This window comes from Petaurus breviceps, unplaced genomic scaffold (genome assembly GCF_028583685.1).
Source record: "Petaurus breviceps papuanus isolate PSGF00001 unplaced genomic scaffold, PetGlider_PUasm1.0 37, whole genome shotgun sequence".
Taxonomy (NCBI): Eukaryota; Metazoa; Chordata; class Mammalia; order Diprotodontia; family Petauridae; genus Petaurus; species Petaurus breviceps.
In genome coordinates, this window is record NW_027186296.1 from 61,824,984 (window position 1) to 61,833,855 (window position 8,872).

The 8,872-nt window shown below is 39.4% G+C and overlaps 1 pseudogene; it reads left to right on the top strand.

Annotated features, from left to right (window-relative positions):
- The window catches only part of LOC138168340 (creatine kinase B-type pseudogene), an 80,971-nt pseudogene extending 77,247 nt beyond the window's left edge, over positions 1–3,724 (top strand).
- Positions 3,725–8,872: the final 5,148 nt, after the last annotated feature.

Here is an 8,872-nt window from a genome sequence, read left to right on the forward strand (position 1 = left end):
ATCAAAAGAATGAGAAAATAGAAGAAAATGTGAAATATCTAATTGAAAAAAAAAACTGACCTGGAAAATAGTTCCAGGAGCAATAATTTAAGAATTATTGGACTACCTGAAAGTAGTCCAATATTATCAAAGAAACTTCCAGGATATTTTAGAACCAGAGGGTAAAATAGAAATTGAAAGAATCCTCCAATCACCTCCTGAAAGAGATCCTAAAATGAAAACTTCCAGGAATATTATAACCAAATTCCAAACTTCCAGATCAAGAAGAAAGTACTGTAAGCATCCAAAAAGAAAAATTCAAATATTGTGGTACCATAGTCAGGATAACACAAGATTTAGCAGCTTCTATATTAAAGTGTCAGAGAGCTGGGAATATGATATTCTGGAGGGCAGAAGAGTTAGAATTATCACCAAGAATCTTGTACCCAGAAAAATTTGAGTTTTTCCTTCAGGGGAAAAAATGGATATTCAATGAAATGGAGGACTTTCAAGTATGCCAAAAACCAGACCTGAATAGAAAATTTTACATTGAAATACAAGGTGCAAAAGAAGCATAAAAAGATAAATAGGAAACAAAAATCATAACCAAAGACAAGGTTAAACTGTTTATATTCCTATGTGGAAAATGATATTTATAACTCCTAAGACCTTTCTCATTATTAGGGCAGTTAGGAGTATACATAGACAAGAAGGCAAAGGTGTGAGTTGAAAGTGATGCTATGATTATTTTAAAAAATAAGATTAAGGGATGAGGAAGAAGAATGCACTGGGAGAAGGGGAAAGGAAGTAGTAGAATAGGATAAATTATCTGGCATAAGAGATGCCTGAAAGAGGTTTTAGAGTGGAGGGGAAAATGGGGGAAGTGGGAAAAGGAGCACGTGAACCTTACTTTCATCGGAATTGGCTCAAAGAGGGAATAATACACACACTTAGTTGGGTGTAGAAATCTATTTTATCATATAGGAAAGTAGGAAGGGAAGGGGTTAAAAGAAGGTAGGATGGAGCTGATAGAAGGGGGTGGGTAAAAGTCAGGAGCAAAATGTACAGGGTAAAAGGAGAGAGAATAGAATAAACAAGGGAAAACAGGATGGAGGGAAATACAGAGTTTGTAATCATTACTATGAAAAAAAATCTACAATGAGTTTCTCTGATAAAGAATTCATTTTTCAAACACATAGAAAATTGAATCCAATTTACAGAAATAAGAGCCATTACTCAATTGATAAATGGTCAAAGGATGTGAAGAGATAGTTTTCAGACAAAGTGATCAAAGCTATCTATAGTCATAAAAAATGCTCTAAATTACTATTGATAAGAGAAATGTAAATTAGAACAACTCTGAGCTACTACCTTACACCTGCCAGGTTGGCTAAAATGACAGAAAAGGAAATGACAAATATTGGAGGGGATGTGAGAAAATTAAAACACTAATGTACTATTGGTGAAGTTGTATACTGATACAACCATTCTGGAGAGCAATTTGGAACCATGCCTAAAGGGCTATACAATCATGTATACCCTTTGACCAAGCAATACCACTACTAAGTAAGTCTGCATCCCAAAGAGATAAAAAATAAAAAGGAAAAGGACCTACGTGTACAAAACTATTTATAGCAGCTCTTGTAGTGGTGGCAAAGAAGTAGAAATTGAGGGGATGTCCCTCAGTTGGGGAATGGCTAGACAAGGTGATATATATGTTCGTGATGGAATACTATTGTGCTTTAAGAAATAATGAGCAGGATACTCTCAGAAAAACTTGGAAAGACTTATATGAACTGATGCAAAATGAACTGAGCAGAACCAGGAGAAGTTGTACACAGTAATGATACTATTGTATGATGATCTATTATGAATATTTTAGCTATTCTCAGCAATACAATGATTGAAGACAATTCTGTAGAACTCAGGTTGATAGGCTCTGTCCATCTTCAGAGAAAGAACTGGTAGAGCCTGAATGCAGATGAAAAATAGTTTTTCTTTATTTTCTTTGTTTTGAAATTTTATTTGTGTTTTTATTCACAGAATGACTTATATGGAAATGCGTTTTGTATGAGTACACATGCATAACTTGAGTCAAATTGCTTGCCTTCCCAAGGAGTTAGGGAGAAAAGGAATGGAGAAAATTTACAGCTCAAAATTTGAAAAAATACTGTTAAAATGGTTTTTACATGTAACTGTGAAAAAATGAATTATTTAATAAGATAAAAAATGAATTGACTTAGGCTAATTCTGACATTCCTAGATATGACTAAGGAGTTGAGTCTAATGCCAACTGATCCCACTATAGTAATATGGTAACTGAATGGAAGTTTGTTCAAGAAAGAGGTTCATAATTTTTCATAAATTCTCCTGAGTTCATATGTCCATGGAGGAATTCATTGTTCGTGTCCAGCTAAAGGAAGAATGGGAACATTTTTAGGCATCAGTGGTTATAATGAGTAGTCTAGGAATGACAGTAGTATGCTACAAACACAGTATGAGTTAACAGTGTGGCTTGGTAGCCAAAAGAATTTAGTATTTGAAGGTACATTAAGAGAAGCATAGAGAGCAGCAGCAGCAGCAGCAGCAGTGTCCTCCGAACCTCTTGCCTCCTGCTGTCATGTAGAAGCAATAGCCACAACATGCTGAAGTCCCACGACCCCACAGAGGAAGACTATTCTGACCTCTCCTTGTACAACAATCACATGGTGAAGGGGTTGATGCTAGAGCTCTAAGAAAAAGTCTGGGATAAGCTACACCAAGTGGCTTCACCCTGGCTGATGTCATCCAGACCAGTGTAGACAACCCAGGGCACCCATTCATCTTGACTCTGGGCTCTGGCTGGAGAGGAAGAGAGCTATGAGAAGCTTCAGGAACCATTTGTTCCTATCACTGAGGATAGACATGGAGGCTACAAGCCTTCAGATGAGCATGACTGATCTGAACCCTGACAATCAACTGGCCAGAGCATCCAAAGAGTCTGCCTGCCCCCACATTGGAACCTGGGGTGAGCATAGAGAAGCTCTCTCTGGAAGCTCTGGCCAGCCTGGAAGATGACCTGAATGGCAAGTACTATGCTTTGGAGAACTTGACCAAGCAGGAACAGTAGCAGTTGATTGATGACCGCTTCCCCTTTGACAAGCCTGTCTCTCCCCTCCTCTTGGTGTCTGGCATGGCCTGAGACTGGCCCAATGGCAGGGGCATTTGGCAGAATGGCAACAAGGCCTTTCCGGTGTGGATCAATGAGGAAGATCACTTAAAAGTCATCTCCATGCAGAAGAGAGGTAACATGAAACTGTTCACATGTTTCTGCATGAGGCTTCCCCAGGTTGAAACCCCTTTTAAGACTAAGAACTGTAAGTTAATATAGAACTCCCACCTGGGCTACAACCTGACATGCTCCTCCAACATGGGCACAGGCCTGTGCACAGGTGTCCACATCAGACTTCCTCCCTGGGCAAGAATGAGAATTTTGATGAGGTGCTGAAGAAATGGAGGCTGTAGAAGAGGGGGACAGAGGCTGTGGACACAGCAGCTGTGGGTGGTGTCTTTGAGATCTCTAGTGTTGACTGATTGGGCTTCACAGAGGTGGAGCTGGTGTAGATGGTGGTAGATGGTGTGAAGTTGCTTATTGAGATGGAGAAGCATTTGGAGCAGGGCCAGTTCCATTGAGGACTTTATGCCAGGCCAGGAATTAGCAGTTTGCCCCCTGAGTTCTGTGCTTCCTAATTTATTGGATGGATGAATAATGACCATCCTTCCTGCCTGTGGTGCCTCAGGGGGTGCCAGATGCAGCCTACCTAATCATGCTGTAGAGCAGCCTTCCTTCCATCCATCAGTGTTAGAGCTTTGTTTTTGATGGCTGAGATGTTACTGAATGCTGAAATAATAAACTGATGTTTTGGCCTGGAAAAAAAAGTGGCATAGAGTCCAAAAGAAAGGAAGTAATCTCTCTGTCCTCCATCCTGGTCAGACCACATCCAGAACATTGTGTTTCATTCATGGTGTCTCTTTTTGTGTATCAGATTTTAGGATGAGCTTTGATGAACTGGTTTACATTGTAGAGGAGATAACCAGGATGTTAGAAGATCACAGACTATGGATAGTGAGAAATTGATAATGCTTTTGGGAATATTTAGCCCCTCCAAAAGAATACTTGATGGGGGAAGGATTATACTACCTAGGTGTCTTCAATTATTTAAGAAGCAGGTGGAAGTAGGTTTAGATTTGTTTTACTTGAGCCCAAAGGGCAGGATTGGGAGTAATGGTCTTGATTTAAGGGAAAAAACTCTCTAACAATGAAAATGGATGTCCATTTGTTTGGTATAATGTAAATAGCGTTCTTGGTTAGGTATGGATTGGATTAGATGTCTGAATTTCCTTTAACTCTGAGATCATGTGATTCTGTTGAATAATATAGGGGAAAATTACATAGGGAGTAATACCTTACTTTATGCAAAGGATGTGTTTTTGAAAAGTTGTATATTTAATAAATTGAGCACTATTTTTAAAAGCACTAGAAGGGCTTGCTATTTAAAGAAACTCTGTAGTGAATCCTTTCACAAAGAGACATTTTCCAATGTGAATAATAACTCCATACCCCCAGCCCCATTTATCTTTTAAAATATAAATCTGTTACTTAAAAAAAATTCTCAGTTTGTTCAAAACAGGATGCACCTGTACTGGCAAATCTTCCATTAATTTGTGCTTTGTATTATCAACTACTATACAGCCTTCTGATTTAGATTAATTTATATATCAGGCGTATGTCCCAGTTGTAAAATATTGATCACACCTTGAACCTATGATGAATGTGTCAATTTCCTGCTGGTCCAATAGCACATGGATATTCTCTAGGGAGAGATGAGCTTCACCATTGCCAGTTGGATTCAGACAAATGACTAAAGTGCACATACCCAAAGGCCTTCTGCCTTCAAACAACAAGTGTCAAACGGCATAAGCCAGGGATTATGGCTCTCTGCAAAACTTTTTCTTTATTTTCTGGAAGGCTAGTTCTGAGCTATTTTGAGGAAGGGTGCAAATGAGTCAAATAAACAAATAACACTTTGTATCCCATATGCAACTCCAATGTCACCTGAGTCAATGTGACTTTTCATTAGTTAATGTAATGACTTTGGACTCCCCAAGCCTCTTGTACAGCTGTAATATCAGGAAAATTATCTTTATTCCCTGAAGCATCCTATGATGGGTTCTCCTAAAAACTCCACAGAGAATTATCCTGCTTAATAGAGATAACTGTAACCATTAATTACAATTCCCATGCAACTTGAAAGAGTCCCTTCTGTATGTATTAGAGTTAGTGATATCTCCACAGAGGAGGATTCTGGAGTGAAAGTTGACATTCCTATAATTTATGGTGACTTTCCCCCTGTGGTGGATTTATTGTGCAGATTTTGGGTGAGAACCAAATGCTGACCATTCCAAAGGGCTACTATAGTTCTACGAAGCATTCCAAGAGCTGGAGCTATATTGGTCATTTTAGTAATGGTGATTTGTTCTCATTCTCCAAATTAGAAAATGTTGTTTGATTGTCATTGAATGAAAAATGTTTGAGCTCATCGTTGAATACCAAACATGTTTAATGAGGCAGTATCATGCAGTGGAATAAGGATGTTGTGCAATTGGATTCAAACTCTTCCAATTTCTACCTGTGTGACCTTGTCACTTCATCTCTGTGGGCCTCAGTTCTTCATCTGTGAAATGGGAGAGTTTGTTTGAGAGTTCCTTCCAGCTGTATATCTGTGATCCAATGATAGTTAGGAAGGAGATTCATAAGTTACAGAGTGTTCAGAGGAAGTTAACCAATATGATGAAGGGCTTCGAACTCATGCTACCTTGAAGAACAGTTAAGGGAACATGGAATATGTCGCCTAGGGAAGAGGTGGATTATGATAGTTGTCTTAAAATATCTGAAGAACTGCCATGTGGAGAAGGAGGTTAACTTGTTCTGCTCATCCCTAGAAGGCAGAAAACAGGAGAAGAACAGGCAGAGAACACTTCTACCCAGGAGCAGTGGGTAGAAGTGGTGATGCAGCAAATTTAGGAAATTTAGACTTAATATTAATTAAGACTTCCTAATAATTTTCAGAGCTCTCTGGAAATAGATTGGGCTTCCTTGAGAAGTAATGGATTGCTCACTTACAGGTGGCCTTTATATAAAGGCTAGAAGACTAATCTCTTTCTATGTTGTATGGCAAGTCCTTTTCTTGTATAGCAAGTCTTTCTGAGCTGACTTCAAATCCTGCCTGAGACACTTAGTAGCTGGGTGACCCTGGGCAAGTCACTTAACTGTTGTTTGTCTTAATCCACTGGAGAAGGAAATGGCAAACCAATCCAGTATCTTTGCCAAGGAAACCTCATGGACACTATGGGTCCTGGGGTCATGAAGCAGCCATTACTGAATGACAACAAACAAAAAGCACTTCTCTAATATAACTTAATTTTTGCCAAATAAAGATTTGTTGAAGTGAATTGAATTTAAACAGATCCCTTGTCCCATCTCTGCTCCATATTTGTCTGATCCCAGTCCTACCATTGGCCTTGTTTTTGTTTTGGAACTGGTCACTGAGGTCTGAACAGGATTCCAAACATGTAAGCTTTGACCAGAAATGGACTGAGCATTGCTCATTCCCTGTTAAATGAAATAACATTTGTAAAGTGCTTTGCAAACCTTAAGGCATTATATAGATATTAGCTCTTAGTGTTGTTGCAATCATCCTCTTATTATTAACTAGTTTTTTTCTTTCCCTTCCTCAAATATCTCCCTATGACCAACTCTTTATGCAGGCATTCTCGTGTGGGAACTTAAAAAAAAAATCACATGAATGCAGCTTCAGTGTGAAGGAGAGAGTTGGAAACTCTCCAAGGAACTGGAGACTGTGGAGGCAGTAAATGCTGGTTATTTGTTCTGCAAAGTAGATTAAAATGTTTTGCAGTTGAATGTAAGGCCCCTGAGGGCAGAAACTATTTTTCTTTACATCTTCAGTCCCTAGCACAGGGCCCTGTATATAGTAAGCACTTAAATGGTTATTGAATGAAACTGAATTCTGAGTTCTGAATGATTTATCTTCAGAGTACTTTTTTTACTCTATAATTGCCAGCTATCACACAGTCATAAACATGTTCTTGCAGACTCAGGGAAAGTATGAGGATTTGTCTGGGGGTGGTGGCTAATAGAGGAAGACTTCATCTTATACACAGCATGAGGCAGTCTGATTCAGTGACTGGCCCTGGAGTCAGGATCATTGGATCACAGATTTAGAGCTGGAAGGAACCTGAGAGATTATCTAGTGGGTGGGGTGGGTGTGTGTGGAGGGGGAACCTGCAGTCTCAAGGCCACATGTGGCCCTCTAGGTCCTCAAGTGTGGACTTGGAATCCAAACTTCATAGAACAAACCCCCTTATTAAAAGAATTGGTTATGTAAAATTTGGACTCAGTCAAAACCACACCCAAGGACCCAGAAAGCCACGTGTTGCCTACAGGCTGCAGGTTCCCCATCCCTGGTCTAGTCTATTCCTTTAAATAAACTGAGGGTGAGAGAGGCAAATGATTAATTCAGGGAGACTGAGCAAATAAGTCTTTAAATCCATGTCCTTTGACTTCAGATAAGGTACTTTCTCCTCTGCCATATGGGTTCATATCCTGTTGCTAACATTCATTGCATTATCTCGGGCAAGTCACATATCTCTGTAACCTTGGTTTTCTCATCAGTATAATGGGTATAATAATATTTTCAATTGTCACCTTAACAGACTTGCTGTCAATGCTGTATGGAAATATTAGTCACTGATGTTATTCACTGTCTAACAGTAACAGGAAAGGTTTCATGAGCTGACTCAGTCTGTTGCTAACACTCACTCAGTCTTTCCAATATGGTAAAATTCACCAGGGCTTGTGCCTTTGAGAAATCATTGCCATCTTTATACCACAATAACATATTGTAATAGGCCTTTTGTGGAAACAAGGTCCAGCCACGCTTTCTAAATCATTCCCTGGCTTTTGAGTAGGAGCCATAATACCTTTAAGTTTTCACCTCAAGCCAATAGGAGACAGGGGATGTTACTATCTTGTGAGGTGAGTTTGGGTAATATGTACTGAATTAATTTTCCATGGTATTGAATCCAGTCTTGCTTTGTTGGGAACCAGGTAAACCTGGGGCTGAGAGGGAAGTCTCTTCATCAGGATTCTTGAGAAAAGTCACAGACAGTTACTGTGACCGAATCAGCTTAAGAGCTGAGATGTACCTAAGGTGCTACTACCTAAAGATAGCAAGTAGTTCACAAATGGTGTTTCAAGCCCTACAGTGTACTTTCCACATAAAAGTCCTGGAAGGTCAGTAATATAATTATCATCATGCTAATTTTACAGATGAGGAAACTGAGGCTCAGAGATTAAGTGACTTGCCCAGGTTCACATAGCTAATGTGTTCTTATGTATATGAGCCCAGGCTTTCCCTTTCACCAGTCTAGACATTTAAGAGGTCTTAATGTGAAGTCTCTTTTATTCTATATTGCAAAAATACCCCCCCCCCCCAGCTTGCAGTAAAATCCAAAATCTAGATCTTTTTTGGGGGGAACCAGGTAAACCCAGGGCTGAGAGGGCAGTTTCAGGAAAGGGGATCTCTCATTTTCATGACTGGGGCCAAAAATGAAACTCACAGGTTCCTGAACAAAACTGTGGGGAAAATTGTTATCTCAGAAAAATCCAAAGAAAATTTGGAGGGTCTACAACCTCTCTGATGACTGTGTCATTTAATGGTAAAGAAAAAAAATGCAAAAAAATCCTCCATCATGTCCTCCCTGGAAGAAATTGCAAAGCTCCTGACATTGGCTATAAAGCACTTAAAACCCAAACCCAGTTGCTGAAAAACTT